A 22029-nucleotide genomic window follows, 5' to 3' on the forward strand; every position below is an offset into this window, starting at 1 on the left:
GAAGTGACGTCTCGTTGAGCAATGGTCAATAGGTTCGTATGCATGTGCCGGGTGGTCCCGTTAATCTATATACGAGAAACTGACTGACTGACATACTTATTAACGCACAGGTCAAACTTTGGTTCTAGAAACTTGGATTTTGCTGTTTGCAAGTAGGTTCCACGTTCTCTCCACTCTATAACGGGACCTCCTAACAAAAGACGATTTTCAGAATTTTTTTTCCCTAAAATCCCTGGGGAACCATGGATTTTTCTCTCTCATAATAGTCAAGGCATCACTTTAGGAAGGAACATCACTTTATGTTTGTATGTAAGTTTATTACGAATTATGATAAAAATAAAGTCCGGATATACTTTCCCGGAGTTCTTCATAGAACAAATAAAATCCAGAAATTCTATAATAGAACAAGTGTAAATTAAAAATTTATAACACCCCCGACAAAATATCTGAGTTTTGCAAAACATCATTTTCAAATAAATAATTATGTATCTAGGCAACGTCCATCTTGACAGCTAGTCGTTTGTCAATTGACATAATATTATGAACCTAACGGTCTGTTACAAAGTTAAACAGTTAGAAAAGAGCTGATAACTTTTAAATGGCTGAACTAATTTTTTTGGATTATAGCTAAGAAAACTCTCGATCAAGCCAGCCACCTTTCAAATAAAAAACACTAAAATAAAATCGGTTCATTCGTTTAGGCGCTACGATGTCACAGACAGATACACAGACACACAGATACACTGATACACAGATACACACGTCAAACTTATAACACCCCTCTTTTTGGGTCGGGGGTTAAAAATACAAAATATCTGTCACAAATAAGACGGACCAAGTTTTTAGAAATATTAAAATGGACTCCCAAAAATAGGCGCCGCTAAAATATGCAAATCGTGACATTTTATGCCCTCGCTAAGTTAAGTATAGAATTTAAATGTGTTTTCGCTGTTAAAATATATTACATATTTTAGTCAGGTTCAGACTATTTAAGTTACTAAGAATACGATATTAGATTTCCATTTATGGAATAAAGCCGTATGTGGTATTTTGTTTATCCTTTAATATATTATTATGGCCTACTAAATGTATATTTGAACTTGTTCTAACAACATAATCTAATAGGAGTCTAGACATAAAAGAAATAAAGTTTAAATAACTTAAAGCAGATTATTTATGAGTTATGACTTGAGCGCAAATGGTATATTTTATTATATTTTTTCACGAAAGCCATAACACCTCAGTCCTCATGGTATGTATTCGTAGCATCTACGACCTCTAACTTCTCCATATGTAAGTATAAGACATTTTGTACAAAATTGTCTACTCAAAAAAACCAGCCAAGTACGAGTAGGACTCGCACACAAAGGGTTTCTTACCATCGTATAATAATATGTAGAACATTGCAAGTTAATGACGGACAGTTACTTGATACAAATATTTTATTTATTTTTGTGATGTAACCACAAATTCACGGTATCCGGATTTTTTCCTTTATTTGTGCTATTAATACCTACCTACATGCCAAATTTCATGATTCTAGGTCAACAGGAAGTACCCTATAAATTTTCTTGACAGACACGACAAACGGACAGACGGACGGACAGACACACTGTCCGTCCGTCAACAGACAGAAGTGATCCTATAAGGATTCTTTACCCGGAAATTATAAAAAGTAACCATTTGACCAAACTTTATGTCCTCTTATTTTGATCTGTTGGTAGTCCTTGAGTGTGGTTTAAATGAACCATAAATTCGATTTCATTGAATAACTTTGATAATGGCACGCGGATCTCATAATATCTACTTACGAGTAAGTATTTTTCATCAATACTCTAAGAATTAGCAAACTTACGCTAGTTTATTTCTTTATATCGATTGTTCAAAGCCGCTCAAATTAAACTTGGCCTCGAGTATTTTAGAGCAAAAAGAATGTGCACTAATATCTCACAACTTCACCCACTTCCCATCGCAAAAACACTAACCACCTGGTAGAGCACGTGCAGTTTTACATTTCACACCAGAATAAATTTGCAAATTTTTAGTAATTGCTAATAATTTTTAATCTTAAAATAAAAACTTAGGTTTCTTTCTTTAGTTCAACTCTGTTCTTAAGGTTCCGTACCTCAAAAGGAAAAATGGAACCCTTATAGGTTCACTTCATTCTATGTCTGTCTATCAAGAAAATGGAATCAAAACTTAAAGGGCAATTCCCGTTGACCTAGAATCATGAAAGCAGGTAGCAATGTGTTACAGCACAAGTAAAGGACAAATCCGAAAACCGTGAATTCGTGATACTTATTTTTTTTTTAACAAAGAATATTAGCCATGTTAAATGACTAATATTCCCCTTTCCTCTCCAACTAAGCGTCAGGCTTGTGCTAGAAGTTAGGTACGACAATAGTGCAACGGGCGGGGTTTGAACCGTCGACCTTTCGGTTTTCAGTCCACTCCTTTACCGGCTGAGCTATTGAGGCTCAGATTACTGGTTACAGCACAAAAAACTAAAGATAAATAATTAATTTACTAAATCACATGAAGATGGCGCTGTCCGTCATTAACTCACAATTAATTTTTTACTATAGTGGTTTGAGATTTTTTGTACCCTGGTGCGGAACACTTCGTGTGTGAGTTAGACTTGCTCTTGACTGGTTTTTCAAAGCATATTCCGGGTGGGCAAATTCCTTTATTTGGACTCCTAATTTAATTACATTATAAAACAATTGAATAAGCTGCTAGCAGTAAAATTCTGTTATTAATCGATAAATTATGTAAAATTCATGCTAATACATAATCGAGCTAGGAATGCTGTGAGTTTGCTTACATCACGAACATTCGCTACTTTGTATTTTCCATGAACTGAGCGTAAAATGCTAGATCATTTGGCATTTCAACCGTTTTATTACGAGGCATATTAAAGTTTACCAACTTAAATTAATTGGTAGTAAATGAAGAACGACACTGAATTATAACATAAATTACTACTAATGCAGCAGCAACAATAAGCCGTGGTAGCCAAGGGGTTATGATGTCCGCCCCTTATTCGGGAGGTCCAGGATTTTTTCAAAAATCCTTTCTACGTCATATAAGCTATCTGCATGCGTGTGCGTTGATAGATCAGTCAGTCACCTTTTCCTTTTATATGTATATTGACTGGCTTATGCCCGTGACTTCGTCCGCATGGACTACACAAATTTCGACCCCTTATTTTGCCCCCTTAGAGGTTGAATTCTTTCTCAGCAGATGTCTACGTCACAGATAGTTATCGCTATCCAAATTTCAGTTCGATTTGAACAGCTCAAACAGCTGTGCATTGATTGATCAGTCAGTTAGTCACCTTTTCCTTTTATATAAAGTAAAAGTAAAATATTCTCTATACACCAAGACATAGAAATGTATAAATAATAAAATAGATTTTTGTACAATAGGCGCGGGCGGCCTTATCGCTAAAATAGCGATCTCTTCCAAGCAACCTTAGGTGAGGATATAATAATAAAATGACTTCATTTCCACTACCGGCACTAGCTAGTAGCTTCTTGACAAAACATATTTAGCGAACATGTGTAAATGTACATAAATTATTTACCTACCCACTAAAACAATCAACAATCCGCTAATATAACTTCCTTATAGCTCTGAGATAAAACGGTTAGGTTAATAAAGTTCTCAAAAAACTTTACTACGTACTAATTTGTGTTTCTATTCTTAAAATCTTAGCATTATTTTTCCGCAAAGTGTTCCGAATCGTAAATAGATACTTAGTTTATTTTTCTGCACGTACGTTTTTTTTATGTATGGTGTTTGCTCAGATTTTTTTACGAGTTTTGTAAATCAACGATGAATTTGCGAGATTAATCAATATTTTTGTTCCTTCGTTATTATCCGTAGTTTTATTCCATTATCTATAAACTAGAGGATGCCCGCGACTTCGTCCGCGTGGATTTCGGTTTTTAAAGATCCCATGGGAACTATTTGATTTTCCGGGATAAAAATTTGCCTAGGTCAATTGCAGGGACGTAAGCTACCTCGGTTCCAAACATGCAAATCGGTTAAGCGGATGGCTGTTTAGGGATCCCGTGGGAACTCTTTGATTTTCCGGGTCAAAAAGTAGCCTATGTCCATCCCCAGGACATAAGCTAACTCTGTACCAAACGTCAAAACCGGCTAGCCGGTATTAAAATAGCGATCTCGCCCAATTCTGAAATGAAAATTGCATCAAAAAGTTCGGTGCTAGTGGTAGGGGCCTAACACTTTCACTTTTTTTAAACTTTCAGACAAAACAAAAAAAAATCCAAATCGGTCCAGGTGTCTTTGAGTAAACGGGGAACATACATAAAAAAAAAGATTCCTAAGAATTGAGAACCTCCTCCTTGTTTTGAAGTCGGTTAATAACGTTTAAACACTAAAAAAAAGCGATAGGCCTGGATGAGATACGGAGCCACACCACAAGCAGATACTAAAACAACGGACGTGTGTAAAGACTCTTAATCCGAAGTGGAACAGTGTTGTGGTCGAGCCCCAAATACTTGCCACTAAAAGAAGAAGGTTGTGGCCAGTAACATGAGAATAACAGAAGGTTAGACCCTGTTCACACGGGTAACAAACAGTAAAACGGAACACTTACAGTAGTTGTAAAAGATTTAATGACACTGACGCAAATAATGCGTGCTTATTGAAAATACGCGATTTCTTATTTGCATAACTGGAAAAGTGTTAGAAATAAATTGGCAGAGATAATAGATCTTAAAGGCCGGACCGCATTACAGCGGCGGATAGATAGAGTAAATAAAGCCAGTGTCAAATAATTCAAATTCAAAATATTTTTATTCAATTAGACTTTTGCAAGTAATTTTGAATCGTTAAAATCGAGAAGAACCAGCAAGAAACTCGGCTATAATATTAAGCTATGGGTGACATGAATTTAAAGAAAAATAGGCGATTCATACGTTACCTAGCGTCAAATGTAGAAACATTTGACGCCTGCCATAGACGTCGAAGCCGTGACGTTTTGTTAAAAGTTCCCTCTGTCGTGAACTGTCGTGACCTGCAGTGCAGCGCCGTTCTAGTGCGACAGATACATAATGGTTGAAATAATGTTTTGACGTCTTGTGCTGCGCGTTATGCGGTCCGGCCTTTAAAATTTTTGACCACCTTCGAAATTAATATCTCTAAAGCACACTGCACATGATACTTAAATACTTAAAATACTTAAAACGAAACTCCAGACATGAAATCGGTCCAATAGAACCCCATTCAACTCTATCTATTACGGTTCATGAGATACAACCCGCTGACAGACAAACGGACGGAGAGCGGAGGCTTAGTAATAGAGTAACTTTGGCACGCTTATGGGTACGGAACCCTACAAAGGATTAATCAAAGCCAAAGTCAAAGTCAAAATCATTTATTAAAAGCTTAGGTACAAATGTACTCCTTTTGAATTATAAGTGGAAATAAATATTCTATATCCTATGTTCCTTAAAGTCTGAAGACTGGCAAAAAATATAAACGGTTTAAACAGGTTTCGTATCATAAACTGATAAAATTAGAAAGGAAATAATTTATTCAGAACAATAATTCTATATGAAAGTAGCTTTATCATCGGTTTACTGTTTACTTGATGATTTTTCGTTGAATGTGGACACCACTATTGTCGTGTATATTATCAGTGGACGGATTTAAATCGGTCGCGGCCCGATTTCTAGGAAAGTGTCAGTGTCATCTCCAATACATAGGTACGAGTACGTCTTGCGTAAAATATATCCCACCAAAAACATTTCATGTAAAATGTTGCCAAGACTCACAAGTTCATAATGTTTTCACTGTTAAAAAGTTATGAGATCTCTAGTAGAGCCAAGCCCCTAGCTGAGCTTAGATTTGTGCTGGCCATGGGAGCTATCCCAAGTCCAAAGTATATAGCTTTTAAATGCTCTTGACTATATCACATTTATAACAATAAATAACAAATAACTCTACTTACAAGCTCTGATTCTACAAACCCTACATCTTGGTTAAAAAAGTACGCCTTGGCCGTTTACAGTTCGTGGATTTTTTATCTGAAATGATATTTAAGCCCAGAATAGCTTCTGCGACCATCACGAAGTACAATACAAATTAGTAATTGTCGAACAAACTATTCCTAATGGCCTTAAAATATGTTGTCATTTTATAGTTTTACGAACATTAAACGGCCAAGCCGTACTTTTTTAACCAAGATTTAGGGTTTGTAGAATCAGAGCTTGTAAGTAGAGTTATTTGTTATCTATTGTTATAAATGTGATATAGTCAAGAGCATTTAAAAGCTATATACTTTGGACTTGGGATAGCTCCCATGGCCAGCACAAATCTAAGCTCAGCTAGGGGCTTGGCTCTACTAGAGATCTCATAACTTTTTAACAGTGAAAACATTATGAACTTGTGAGTCTTGGCAACATTTTACATGAAATGTTTTTGGTGGGATTTCATTTCTTTTTGACAGGTGCCTTAGATTTTTTTTTTGATTTTTTTCTTGTAGGTTCATCATTTTCATGGCCCACTCTCTATCGTTACCTCTTTTTTTTAAAGCTTTTATTAAACTTGCAATGTACTCATATGTACAGATATACCAAATTTCAGTCTTTTAGGACTTCAGGAAACACAGATAGTTGGTACGTTTGATAAATCTGCCACGGACATCTTATCCTGAAAACTTTAGTATTCGAGCAACAGATTTTACAGATATGCATCTCATATACGACGGGATGAAGGGGGACCCGATTTCTTAATTTATCTGTTGTTCATAATTGTTGAAATTCCTACTTAATGCCAAATTTCAGTCTTCTAGGACTTCAGAAAGTAGCCTAGAATTTTTGACTAGAGGTTTTGAATGTCGATAAATCTGAAACTATTAAAGCGAGACAATTGATGCTCAGTGCGTTTAATAAATATGCCAAGAACATCTTATGCTGAAAATATTAGCATTCTAGCGACAGAATTTACAGATTTGCTTCTCCCGTACAGAGGCGTAGAGGGGGGAAATTTCCAATTTCTTAATTTTTCTGTAGTTTGTATGCAATTTCTAGTCCACATACCAAATTTCAGTTTTCTAGGACTTTGGGAAGTACCCTAGAATTACAGACTAGAAGTTTTGATTGTCAATAAATCTGAAACTATAAAAGCTAGACAATTGATACTCAGTGCGTTTAATGAATCGGCCAAGGACATCTTATCCTGAAAATATCAGCATTCTAGCGACAGAATTTACAGATTTGCTTTTCCCATAAGAGGCGTAGAGGGGGGGAAATTTCCAATTTCTTAATTTTCCTGTAGTTTGTATGCAATTTCTAGTCTACATACCAAATTTCAGGCTTCTAGGACTTCGGGAAGTACCCTAGAATTACAGACTAGAAGTTTTGACTGTCAATAAATCTGAAACTATAAAAGCTTGACAATTGATACTCAGTGCGTTTAATGAATCGGCCAAGGACATCTTATCCTGAAAATATCAGCATTCTAGCGACAGAATTTACAGATTTGCTTTTCCCATAAGAGGCGTAGAGGGGGGGAAATTTCCAATTTCTTAATTTTCCTGTAGTTTGTATGCAATTTCTAGTCTACATACCAAATTTCAGGCTTCTAGGACTTCGGGAAGTACCCTAGAATTACAGACTAGAAGTTTTGACTGTCAATAAATCTGAAACTATAAAAGCTAGACAATTGATACTCAATGCGTTTAATATATCTGCCACGGACATCTTATCCTGAAAATATCAGCATTCTAGCGACAGGATTTACAGATTTGCTTTACCCATAAGAGGCGTAGAGGGGGGGCATTTCCAATTTCTTAATTTTCCTGTAGTTTGTATGCAATTTCTAGTCTACATACCAAATTTCAGGCTTCTAGGACTTCGGGAAGTACCCTAGAATTACAGACTAGAAGTTTTGACTGTCAATAAATCTGAAACTATAAAAGCTAGACAATTGATACTCAATGCGTTTAATATATCTGCCACGGACATCTTATCCTGAAAATATCAGCATTCTAGCGATAGAATTTACAGATTTGCTTTACCCATAAGAGGCGTAGAGGGGGGGCATTTCCAATTTCTTAATTTTCCTGTAGTTTGTATGCAATTTCTAGTCTACATATCAAATTTCAGTTTTCTAGGACTTCGGGAAGTACCCTAGAATTACAGACTAGAAGTTTTGACTGTCAATAAATCTGAAACTATAAAAGCTAGACAATTGATACTCAATGTGTTTAATATATCTGCCACGGACATCTTATCCTGAAAATATCAGCATTCTAGCGACAGAATTTACAGATTTGCTTTACCCATAAGAGGCGTAGAGGGGGGGCATTTCCAATTTCTTAATTTTCCTGTAGTTTGTATGCAATTTCTAGTCTACATACCAAATTTCAGGCTTCTAGGACTTCGGGAAGTACCCTAGAATTACAGACTAGAAGTTTTGACTGTCAATAAATCTGAAACTATAAAAGCTAGACAATTGATACTCAATGCGTTTAATATATCTGCCACGGACATCTTATCCTGAAAATATCAGCATTCTAGCGACAGAATTTACAGATTTGCTTTACCCATAAGAGGCGTAGAGGGGGGGCATTTCCAATTTCTTAATTTTCCTGTAGTTTGTATGCAATTTCTAGTCTACATATCAAATTTCAGTTTTCTAGGACTTCGGGAAGTACCCTAGAATTACAGACTAGAAGTTTTGACTGTCAATAAATCTGAAACTATAAAAGCTAGACAATTGATACTCAATGCGTTTAATATATCTGCCACGGACATCTTATCCTGAAAATATCAGCGTTCTAGCGACAGAATTTACAGATTTGCTTTACCCATAAGAGGCGTAGAGGGGGGGCATTTCCAATTTCTTAATTTTCCTGTAGTTTGTATGCAATTTCTAGTCTACATATCAAATTTCAGTCTTCTAGGACTTCGGGAAGTACCTTAGAGGTTTTGATGATCATCAGTGAGGGACGAAAACGGCGTATTTTAGGTATCAATATATCTGTAACCATAAAAGCTAGATATTTGATACTTGGTATATTTGGTAAATTTGCTAAGGACACCTTATACTGAAAATTTCAGCTTTCTAGCGTCATCCAGACCGAAGTTATGACGAGTCGAAAATACGGCGAAACACTTCGAGAAAAAGGTACGTAGCGCCCCGGCCGCCGTTTGGCTCGTCTTGGCGGGGGCACTACCGTGCCCCCTGATCGTTTATGTTTGCTGTAGAGAAATTGTATTTTTATTTCAGCCTACGACAGTCACTCACTGAACGTTTCAAATTGTTTCTTATTCAAAGACTAGAATTGTTTTTTTAGGGTTCCGTACCTCAAAAGGAAAAACGGAACCCTTATAGGATCATTTTGTTGTCTGTCTGTCCGTGACTTCGTCCGCGTAGACCACTATTCAAACCCCTATTTTACCGCCTTAGAGGTAGAATTTTCAAAACTCCTTTCTTAGCGGATGTCTACGTCATAATAGCTATTTGCATGCCAAACAGCCCGATCATCCAGTAGTTTAAGCTGTGCGTTAGTAGATCAGTCAGTCAGTTACTCAGTTACGATACAATCAGTCAAGTCACCTTTTCCTTTTGTATAATTAGATTCTAAATTGACAGATATGACCGTACCTACTAACTATGATAGGTAAACGCACATAAAGCCATATTTGCCAACTACTGTGTATTTCACGCCTAATTCAAGAATCGTACATTTCCAATTTAAATTTCTTATCAACATTGGCCTTGAATCTCTTGTAAACTGTTTAGAGACGTTGAACCTCATTTTCATGATAATATTTGTATAGTACAATAGACTCAAATGAGATGTGCATACCAATATTTGACAAAGTCTATGCAAACATAAAGTTCATGCCCACCATATAGGCACTTATTTTGGTTGATGCAAATATCACTACCCATATTGAAATGTGAAAGTGTGTTCGTTTCTTGGTTTTTCCTTCAGTTACGCTGCAACGGAGCTCTTGACCTATTTTTCCTTTTTTTATTCAGATACAAGTCACTCCTTTACTGTAATATCACCTAAATAACTGATAATGCAGTCTGAGATAGAAGCGGTCCAACCTGCCCGACTAGCATGGGTATTAGATAAAAATTATATCCCCTGTTATATCCACTGATTTCTATGAGATCAGTGGATGTATAATCGGGGGATATAATTTTTATCTACTGCCCATGCTAGCCAGGTTGGAAGGGATATGGCAGTTTCATAAAAGCCATACTCCTTTGGTACACGGCATCGTACCGGAACCCTATCGCTTGGTGGCACGGCTTCGCGCGTAGGGTGGCCACGGCCGAAGCCTCCCACCAGACGAGACCAGAAATTTAGACCAAAATCAAATTCCAAAGCCCTGCCGGGAATCAAACTGCGCCAGATAGGCCGTAAAAAAGGCCGAGGCCGCAGTGTACGGAACCCTAATATAAAAGAATATTTATTTATTTTATTTACTTAATAAACGTACTGCATTTGCATAGTTATTCAAAGAAAGTAACTTGAAACCGAAAATTTTAACGGAAATCTAGAAAACCACAGGTATAGATATTAGTTCCCGGAACGTTTCTACAAAACTCCATTGAGTATGATTGGTTAGTATTCCAATGAGAGACGAACTACGTTTGTATGGAGCGAGTGGCGGAGAGACCCCTCTTAAACTATGCGGTATATGCTATAGTAGTCAGTAGGTAGTCAGTAGTCAGTAGTGAGTGTACGTAGCGCACAGAGATCGCCGAGTACGTAGGGCTGAGTCAAATGCACGGACAGTTGAATGGCGATGTGCAGTGTGATAACCTCAATAACCTCGGACATTTCGTTTGTAAAATCTCGAGACGCAAGCCGGTAGCTGAGATGTTATGAACGAGACCCAATATCCAGTTAAAGCTACGATACCTTGCGATTCATTTTAACTTTGAACTTCCTGCGGGATTCTTAAAGGCCCATCCGTTTCATCGATTTATAGGAAAGATATAGAGTTAGTTTAGACAAACTATAGATACAATGGAAAGTGTAAAATGAAGGGAAGTAAACACAGTTGCCGGAAGAGCATTTCAAACCTTAACTGTACAAACTAGGAAGCGATGTAGGTGCATTAGCAGAATTTTAATCACATGCATTAAACATATTACTACTGTCATGTGGGTAGGCTTTACAACAAGCAGCTTTAACAAAACTTAAAAAGGATAAGTAAAATTGTTGGTATTTTGTGGATAGACTGCATTTGAAAATACGTCTAGCTTGCAGTTTGCTTACAGTGGACAGTGGCCCTATCTCGATATGCCATAAAAGCTAACAAGGCTGACAGAGTTGAGATAAAGGGAAACATGTAAACGTTTAAATGTCTAGCTTCTAGAGTTCTAGAGTCTAGATGAACACAAAATTCCGACAACCGTTGTTAGCAAAGCGTTTTGATAACATTTAACTATCAACTAAAGTATTTACTTGGGGCCGATTTTTCAACCGTCAAAAAACTTTTATCTGTGGAAAAAATTTCACGTCTTGACAGATTTTCTATACAAAAACTTTCAACCCCTCATAAGATGATTGAAAAATCGACCCTTAGTTGTTATATTTTGAGTAATCAAAATCAAACTTTATCTCGTTTTTTTTTAAAGAATGTTAGCCATTTTTAATTATGACTATCTCCTTTCCCCCAACTAAACTAGGAGTGGGTACGACAGTAGTTCAACGGTTGGGGTTTGAACCGCCGACCTTTCGGATTTCAATCCGCTCCTATAACCGTTGAGCTATTGAGGCTTCGAGTTTATACACCCTAAAGCAGTCGTCCTTGAATACTTGGGGTGTATACTTGAAAATGCAAGTAGGTATACATCCCATTATTTACCTCAAACTAAAGAATTTTCTGTAAATTCGCCATCCGGGGTGGACAGATGGACACACATTTTGGACAACGAAATTTGTTGCTCCACCTTTTGAATAACTTCGTAATCTAGTGAGAACACCGCCGATGGGAGTTGATTCCAGAGTTTGGATGTTTTTACGAATCTGTGTGAACAATTTTCGGGTTTTCGGGATACATTATACCACATCAACCAGTAATTAAAACCTTGTTAAGTCTATAAATTGAATTTTTGAAAGTAACCTTTTAAGTGACATTTAACTGTGAACGACCATTGTAATTTATCTGCATACGAGAGATTAATCAGCCATTTAAATTGTAAATAAAAATGATTCAAGACCGAAACTTCGGTGTTGACCTACTTTTACGGTTTTCAATCCAAATTATATTTAACGAGGCATGCGTGTGACTTTATTTAAATCTTGTAGAGCTTTAATGAGTCATTCGTTGTAATAATTAAAATAAAAGTAGTGCCAAACGAGAGTAAATTCTTAGAGAGACATGGTCATGTTATGAGAAGAGTAAAGACCCAAGAATCACAGTCATTACCTGCGGAATGATTCGCTAACTCAACTATAATCATTGCTTTAAGCCAGAAAGCTCATTTGACATTTATTTTCAATCCATTGAAGGTATTCTATGAAAAACATTTTCATATCGCTTAATGAAGAAGCGATGTACAACCAAGCAATGTCAAATGAGTTTGATGGTTTTCATTTAGTGATGATCACTGTGTTAGTGAATCACGCCGAACTGTGATAAATGTTAGCGCTAGACCCAGATGATGGATAATACCTCAATAAAGCTGGATTCAGTTATATTGAACGACCTGAAATAGCCTAAATAGATCTACACTTACTTGGTGAAGAAGGTGGTACCTAGAAGGGATTTAGCAGTCCCAGCCTCCCATCCTATTACTTTCTACGTGGTAGGTATCGTTTATGTAATATTCTATGGTACCTATATCTCTTTGGTTAGTTAGCAAAACTCTATCGAAGCTTACCTTTAGACCAGATTTGAGCTAATCCGATTAAATTAATTAAAAAAAGTTACCAAACCTCATTGAAATGGTCACTGGAAGAATCAAGCCCAACGAGCCATCTGATCGCTAAATTAATCCTTAACGCAGCTTGGATCAGCGAAGGCGCAGCGCAGTTACAACGGTGAAAGGTCCTCAGAAAATTTATAGCCAGCCGTAGATTTAACGATATAGCGGGCCCTTGTTTTAACACAAGAGCTGCATTTATTCAGACCTGCATTTTGTACAAGGCACTTTCTATCCATTCTATTGGAACCGATGTAAGTGCCATATTAACATCGATATCTTAAGCTCCAATCGGTGGTCCTATACATTTAGTTTCGTGTAGAACATGGTCGTTAGTTGATTCCATTCTAAGCATGTTCTACTGTCTCCTGCCGGACGTATAACCTTCTTATTCGAGGGTATAAAAGCTGAATGACTAACATATCAATGTACAGCTTAACGTTGAGTCTAGAAACTTAAGATTTAGCTTGTAAGTTTTTTCTAAAATGTAGATCGCCATTAAAGGTTTTTCAAAAATTTCACCTAACCAAGTCAGGCAGCTCATCTGATTCGTAATAGGTGTGTGAGCAGAATTTATCATTAAGTATAAGAGAAAAGTATTAAATAATGCAGTCATTTATGAGAAGGCTCTGCCAAGTATTTGCTTTATTCATTGGTTTCAGTGGATAGCTGAGCCAAAAGGACGCGGTAGTCAACCGAGAGACTATATTTAAAAAAAAAATTGGTTGTCTGTAAAGTCGGTTTACTGACGATAGTTGAACGTGACAACAAAGGCCGATTGTGCTTCTTTGTCGCTCGTTCCACGCTCTCGCTTGCACTTCAAGCCTTACATAGAACGCCTCAGAGTGAGGTAACGCCGCATGAGTCATGTTTTTTCGTGCGTGCAGCCGGCTCTATCGAATTATAAGACGTTGTCACGTCAAAAATGTCGCAAAGCTGCCGATCTGTCGTTATTCAACACGATATATTTTGAAGGGTTGAAATAACACATTGTGTACAGTAGTGAGCGAGCATCAACCAATCAGAGATGATTGCAATTGTAGCTGTCATTCTATCGCAATCGAGCCCCTGATCTGTTTGCAGTCAAACGCAAGTCTAGCAAATAATGATAGATACCTATATTTAAACTGTTTGGTAGGTAATAAATTATGCACAGAAACAATTAAAAGGCTTCCCACTGCCCAATCGAATGACGCGATAATTACCAGATACGATATGCCAGATATTTCAATCAAAATCTCATAATGATAACCCTTGAACGGCTGTCGGTGCTCGAGATACGGTGAAAGGTTCCTGCGGACCGGTTCGCTATCCAGTGTCCAGATCTTGGTTGTGTTTCGCGAAAATGTTGGATTGCGAAAACTGTTTTGCAAAGTTTAATAAGTGAACTACCTTGTTAACACCCGACCCAAAAAGAGGGGTGTTATAAGTTTGACGTGTGTATCTGTGTATCTGTCTGTGCATAGCATCGTAGCTCCTAAACTAATGAACCGATTTTAATTTGGTTTGTTTTTGTTTGAAAGGTGGCTTGATTGAGAGTGTTCTTAGTTAAATTCGAGAAAATCGGTTCAGTCGTTTAAAAGTTATCAGGTCTTTTCTAGTTACTGTAACCTTCACTTGTCGGAGGTGTTATAAATTTTTAATTTACACTTGTCTTAGAATTTGGTGATAGCCTTCTACTAGCGGGGTCGGGGGTTAAACCCCGGACATACACTTTTATCTCCTCGGAGTTATTCGGCGTTCATCGTTTTCGACAGTAAAATATCACTTGCTTTAACGGCGAAGGAAAACATCGTGAGGAAATTGCATGCCTGAGAGTTCTACATAATGTTCTCAAAGGTGTCTGAATCCACAATGGGCCAGCGTGACGGACTACGGAACCCTGCTGACAGGACATCTGTGCTCAGAGTAGTAGGCCAGCGCTAGGTTGAGATGATAATGATTACAATCGAATCAAGATTTCTTGTACCAAACTATACACGAGGGAATATTATAGAGACTCACAGACTGAATGGCTAGCGAGGTCTACAACCCTATAAATCGATATGCAATTACGTACCTATGCTATGTGCACAGTTTATGCAACAGTATCTAAGCTCAGCAGGTACGGTAGACACGAGGTTAATTTGCATGTACATCGCCCAGGTGCCGGCCCGTTAGTCGGTGTAAGACCTAGATGAAATGCTTGGCCTATAGTCACCGCTTGATTGGAAACTTTACTGTATCAAAGTTCACGACGAGGGAACTTCTAACAAAATGTCGAGACGTCACTGGCAGTCGTCAAGTTTTTCTCGATTTTTAACCCCCGACCTAAAAAGAGGGGTGTTATAAGTTTGACATGTGTATCTGTGTATCATGTGTATTTGTGACATCGTAGCTCCTAAAGTAATGAACCGATTTTAATTTACTTTTTTTGTTTGAAAGGTGGCTTGATCGAGAGTGTACTTAGCTATAATCCAAGAAAATCGTTTCAGCCGTTTGAAAGTTATCAGCTCTTTTCTAGTTACTGTAACCTTCACTTGTCGGGGGTGTTATAAATTTTTAATTTACCTTTTTTACCTACATCTCCATAGCCTAATATTTGACATATCGTCGATTCAGGGTCAAACCGAGAGTTCCCTCACTACTACTATATATTAAAATAATATGATTATTAGAAGGTAGCCGAGAATGTAATGAAGTTTATATTTACAATATAATGTAAGGTAAAACATATTTGCAAAGCCAATGCATGGCAAATGTGGTGATACTTTGTGATTGAATTCTTGTGTGCTTGATTCTCTGTAAACCTGCATTTACAGCAAATAAATGATTGATTGATTGATTGATATGGGTACCTTCAAGTCAAGAGTGAATAGACATCTTCTATCCAAGTACGTTCCATCTTATGATGCATCATCACATATTTAAATTTAAAAAAATGCTTGCTCTAGGTGTGGTCTACTCTACCGACTAAAGAGTTTCTTAGCTTTATCGCTTAATTTAGATGTTCAAGGTTTTTATTTCAATTAATTTGAGTGTCCTATTTAAATTGGACTGATTTATCTTCAATGCTAATTCTTAAATAAAAGATCACTTTGTTCTAAGAAATTACCGAATTGGGTATGTTATCGCAAAATAATTATCTAAGGCGGAAAAACATAGGTATGCAGTCTTATTTAATGATTTAATCAATTTATGGAATTTTATGATGGTCTTTTTACGAGTTATGTTTCTTGACTGTGGATTTTACGATAGAACGTTTTAGTAAGGCAAGACACGACTATAAGTTAACTAATTTGCAATAAATTATTTATTTATGCTACGCTTTGACTCTTCGTAGAAATCACATAATTGTTCCATACAACGTCAAACTTACAAGTAAAAATTTATATTCTTACAATGTACTAGCAAAAACCATGATATCATCCCATTGTTAGCCCCAAAACAATTCCGAGAGACAATATTAACATTTAAGGAACTAGTGACGAGACCCCCCTTCGAGGAGGAGACGATAGGAGTGTGTGCAATGTTGCCTTTGTTTGTCTTGGTGTACAGGACCAATGGGTCAAAAATGTATAGATGTGTGCATGTGCTTTTATGAAAAAATGCCACAATCTTACACTCAACAAGGTTTAAATGCTTATAAAAAAAGCAAAATATTATATAATTTAATATATTCAAAGATTATATGAATGCTGAAATAGCATGAATTTGATTCGCTCCAACAATGCGTGGGACTACAACTACTACTTGTATTCCGTTTATAGCAACTTTTTCGCTTGTAAATAAAAATAAAATAAATATTAATATTAATATAAAATAATATAAATATTTGTATATTTAATATTTGCTCTAGCATGGTGTAGATAGAACTTAGTAGTTTAATAAGTATGTTTTCAATTTTCGCCCCTCATGTAATGCCAAGCGTTGTATCGGACAAGAGCACCATGTCGTCTCTTAGTTAGTGCGATACTCAATGTTAAGGAAGAAATGTGACGAGTTCAAATCCTGCGAATTTGATCTTTATGTATGTGACTTAGAGTTTAAATTGGCGAGTTTTTGGTGGTCAAAGGAGATGAGTTCTGTGGCGTCTTCCCATGACCGTTACATGCTGGTGTCACGTCAGCCAGCGTTTCTGTTGAAAGGTGCATACATTAACTCGGTACACGAAGGCTGTGTCGGTACAAAATATAACATAACATAGCGTTATACTTTTTGTTCATAGGCGCAACTCAAACAAACATCATTAACCCCGACTACTACCCGCGAACTGCCGATAGATAGCGATGTATATTATAATGTACCTATACAGAATAAAATTATTTTTCTGTCGCTCGGTGTATTTTAACATTGAACTATATTTATGAACTCAATTTTCTTTTTGCTTTTTCATCGATACGTTCCCACGGGATTTCTAAAAACCTATATGCACGCGAACAAAGTCGCGGGCATCAACTCGTTTTAAATATCGACTACACCCACTCTTATCAAACAGATAATCTCCACAGACAATTTATTATAATTAGTTCAGAGTATTGCCAATTTTATTCTTTCCAGGGAATATATATGTATCGGCGAATATTATGTGTTGACCTTTGACCATAAAATTTTAATAATTTTTTCACATTAGACACCTACCTATGTTTTGTTATTTTAATACGAAGACACGAGGCTGATAAAATCGTTGTGAAATGGATTTAATCTTCCTTCAAAATCAGAGGGGGGTCACAGTTTTATTGTTTCGCAAGGGGAACCCACCTATAGACAGATAAGTGTGCGAATGTGTTATATTTGAATCTACTCATAAAACTTCTTCGTAAAATGTTCTCTGAATGCTAATGAAACTCGTGTTCAATTGCACTGAGATATACTTACCAATTTGTTTGTAACCTGATAGGTACAGGGAAGAAAGGAAAATGTATTGTATGCTACGTCTATGTTGTACGATTCCGTATACGAGGGATGCCAACGCCACTCTATTACTATGGCGTTCGTCTGTAAGCGGACTAAATCTCGTAAACCGCAATAGGTAGAAAGTTGTCACAGAATGTGTATTTCTATTGCTGCTATCACCCCAAATAATAAAAATTTCAAAATGGCCGCTACGAAAATTAAAAAAAAATTAAAAATTAAAAATTGGAGAAGAAGAGAAATAACAACAAAGCAATGTAACTTTGTCATTCATTTTGCAATAGCTTGATGAATAATATTGATTAAATCCCATATCAAACTATAACTCTAGTACTTAGTAGATCACTAATTAGGTCGAGTAGATGTAAAGTGAGTCTCACACAATAGCACCAGCCATCGGCCTGATTGTGTAATAGAAGCTATGGGTTAGAGCTGCAGTTATCAGCTTATCGCCGTATCTGGCGATAGCTTATCACGCATCTGAGCCCTACTTACTCACAAGGAAACTAGACCTCGATACTGTTTTGTACTTGGATAAGTTAATGTAGGTAGACTGTACATTTTGCACTAGGTACCTATATACTTACTACAACACATAATTCTCGCAAAATAACAATGTGGGTTATTTTGCGAGAATTATGTTATTTATCTATACCAATAAATAAAATTAAACTGTTACAAAGTGTACAGAAAAACGTTGCGTCCCGGGGACGGGCTATTATGGATAGGCTACTTTTGTCCTGGGAAATCAAACCTTCCATGGGATTTTTAAAAACCTTAATCCACGCGGGCGAAGCTGCGGGCATCAGCTAGTACATAATAATATTAAGATTTGGTTTAGTTGGTATAAGATAGCTTAGAGAGCACTGTCGCTCTAGGACTGCCTGCATGGACAGTGTACATTATGATATATTTTTTTAAACTTTGTCCGCGTGGATATAATTTTTTTGAAAATCCCGTGAGAAGTCGCGGAATTAAAAACCCCATCCCATGCCATGTCCGTGCGACTGTGATCGACCAATTATCTCTACACCTTTCTTCACAATCTACTAAAAGGATGGGCTGTCAAAAATTCTCACTTTACTACCTATATTCCTGTATTATAAAATGCGAAAGTCTGTATATTGGTAAACCAGTTGGCGAACCAGTGGTAAATTATTTGACAATTCAAAAGCACTTGTAAAAGTTTATTTGAATAAAAATCTATTCTATTTGTTGTTTGTCCGTTAAATCATGCCATAATGAGTATGGTGAATCAAATGGTTCGCACAGGATTTTTAAAATCCAAATCCACGCGGACGAAGTTAATAGGGCATCATCCTCTACGAACATATTATTATTGTTAAACAATTTCGAGTTGAATAAATATAAAAAAAATAGGTAGAATAATATTCGAGCTTGTTAGTTAAAAATTCTAAAAGATATAGGATGTAACACTAAAAATCCTAGTGAAAATTAAATTGAATAGATTTATGGCCTTAAGTCTAAACCTAGACGAAGAACACAGACCCGGATTTTTATTGGAAACAAGCACGAAACAAGGCTTGGAAATACGTGTGAAGAATTTAGATAATATGATCACAGGTGCGTCAAGCATGAGTCAAGATGGCGTCAACTGTGGACAAGTGAGTTATAGTACTAACCGTTACGATAGTACCTCGTGATCAGAATGTATATTGTTTGATTAGATTACATAGGCCATCTTAATTGGAAACATAAAATTAGATTAAGAAACTATTATAGTTTCTTTCCTTTTAGGTGTAGACTGTTGTAGACATTAAAACGTACTAAGAGCCAAGAGGATATTGAATAGAAGCAGGCGTTACTTTGCGGAAGTCTATATACAAAGAATCAAAAGCTTAATTTGCTATAATCTGCTAAAAGGCAAATCTGTATAGTACAACATGCAGCATGCGACATGCAGGTGATGGTTAGAGAGCTCTCGCATTTTGATACCACTGATACACATGTTTAAACCAATGTAAAATTTCTGTTTCAATTCAGGTGTCAATATTTAAATGTTAATTATTAAGTACTCAATAAGCAATCTAGACACCGAATTGGTCTTCCTTACGTAATCATTGCATACGATCTATTTGATATGCGCCCGCGCATGCCTCCGTACTGTACTGATTAGGAGCCTGTTATACAACAACACTTTTACTGTTGTATATTAATGTTAATCGATTTACTTTTAAGGCTAGACGATGCCCGCGACTCCGTCCGTGTAGCTAGGTTTCGGTTTATTCAAAATCCCGTGGGAACACACATTTTCTGGGATAAAATCTTCGTCTATCTGCATGCCTTTCGGTCCGAACCGTCCACTAGTTTGAGCTGTGCGTTGATAGATCAGTCAGTCAGTCAGCTTTTCCTTTTATATAGTTAGACTAGCGTATGCCCGCGACATCGTCCACGTGACTACACAAATTTCAAACCCCTGTTTAACCCGTTTAGGGATTGAATTTTCAAAAATCCTTTCTTGTTTACGTCATAATAGCTATTGGCATGCGAAATTTCAGTCTGACCAGTCCAGTAATTTGGGCAGTGTATTGAGAGATTAGTCAGTCATTGTTGATGTTTCGAAAGCACTTGTAAAAGTTTCTTTAATAAAAAATCTTTCTAATTATTTTTTCTTCTGTCGATATTCAAGGTTAACGATGATAGTGAGCTATTGGACGGCCAAGTAAGTATCAATGTGTAAATGGAGTATATTTATCAAAGGAATTCCAATTATGTTATCAAATATCTCTCAGAATGCGGTAGTCGTAATACCAAATGAGCACAATTCCACACACTAATCTCGTTTCGTATGAGATAAAAATTATGCAATGAGATAGCATTGATAAAATAAAGCATAATTTAGAGATGTTTGAATAATGTACGAATTTATTTGTTTTTATTAACCCCCGACCCAAAAAGAGGGGTGTAATAAGTTTGACGTGTGTATCTGTGTGTCTGTGTATCTGTGTATCTGTCTGTAGCATCGTAGCGCCTAAACGAGTGAACCGATTTTAATTTAGTTTTTTTTGTTTGAAAGGTGGCTTGATCGAGAGTGTTCTTAGTTATAATCCAAGAAAATCGGTTCAGCCGTTTGAAAGTTATCAGCTCTTTTCTAGTTACTGCAACCTTCACTTGTCGGGGGTGTTATAAATTTTTAATTTACACTTGTTTAGGTAGTAAGTAGTTTACAAATAAAAGTAGGCGATTCAACGAATTTCATACTAGCTACGAGTATATAAATCCATACCTACAATTAACTTTATTTTAGAGTAAGGTCATGCGGGGCTATTCCGCCTAAAAAAAGTGACGTGTATAATTCAAATCTTTGCTATTTCACTAAAGAAAGCAATAACAACAAATGAGTAAGTGCATCATAAAAATCATTTATCTGTTAATGATTACACTGTATTACTTTTGTAGAAAATCAATGCCTATATGTAACAACCAGGAATTTTTATTTGAATTCTGGAAAACGGCGGAATAGCCCCGCTGCGGGGCTTTTCCGACTTTTGATTGTATCTCTGCCATCTATGATTCTATTTAGGTAATACTTAGTGGTACATAAGAATCACAGCGGAATACATACTATTCTAAGTTTTAAAATAAGGTAGGAGGTTTCAAATTCCTTTAAAATCTTTTTTTGTAAATTATGGGGCTATTACGCCGCGCCTCCATACATGCTAGTGATGTGCCGAATAACTCGATAAATTTTAATCAGTTTCAAATTATTGAATTAAAGTTTTATCTTACTTTAACGGCTGATAGTAGGAGTTTTAACACCAAGTACTCTTGTAGCAATAGTCAGTGTATTAAAAAAGCGGTGTTAATTGTTTGTAGGATAGTAAAAAAAAAACAAAATTAGATAGGTTACGTAAAAATTAATATATTTATTATTAAATATCTAATGAGGCAAATCAAGTAGTCTTCAGTTGTGCAACATTCATAGTGACAGCGATAAACGTTCCACTCTGCTAGTAAAAGTTAAAATGATTATTTTTATTTCGCTAATACATTACAGTGCTCCCCAAATAAGTAAAAAAAAATACATTATATTTTATAAATTTTAGAAAATGCAATATTTAATAACTGTAAATCAGATTGTATGAGCCCCTTATAAACATTCATCATTATTTTATCGACACTAGCACATCACTGACTTTTTTTAATACCGTACTAAAATGGTGGGGCTATTATGTCATATCATTT

At 36.3% G+C, this 22029-nt stretch overlaps 1 protein-coding gene and 1 long non-coding RNA gene across 2 annotated transcripts in view; one reads left to right on the plus strand and one right to left on the minus strand.

The window, feature by feature from the left end:
• Positions 1-22029, minus strand: part of LOC123866960 — a 179522-nt gene that overhangs the window by 95276 nt on the left and 62217 nt on the right. The gene's annotated exons all lie outside the window — the stretch shown is intronic.
• LOC123866990 lies at positions 3119-21928 on the plus strand. Its single transcript, XR_006796303.1, has 4 exons — positions 3119-3144; positions 13391-13399; positions 20177-20179; positions 21094-21928. It is a non-coding gene; the product is annotated as an uncharacterized LOC123866990 (long non-coding RNA).

The sequence above is a fragment of the Maniola jurtina genome, chromosome 7, assembly GCF_905333055.1.
Source record: "Maniola jurtina chromosome 7, ilManJurt1.1, whole genome shotgun sequence".
NCBI classification, from domain to species: domain Eukaryota; kingdom Metazoa; phylum Arthropoda; class Insecta; order Lepidoptera; family Nymphalidae; genus Maniola; species Maniola jurtina.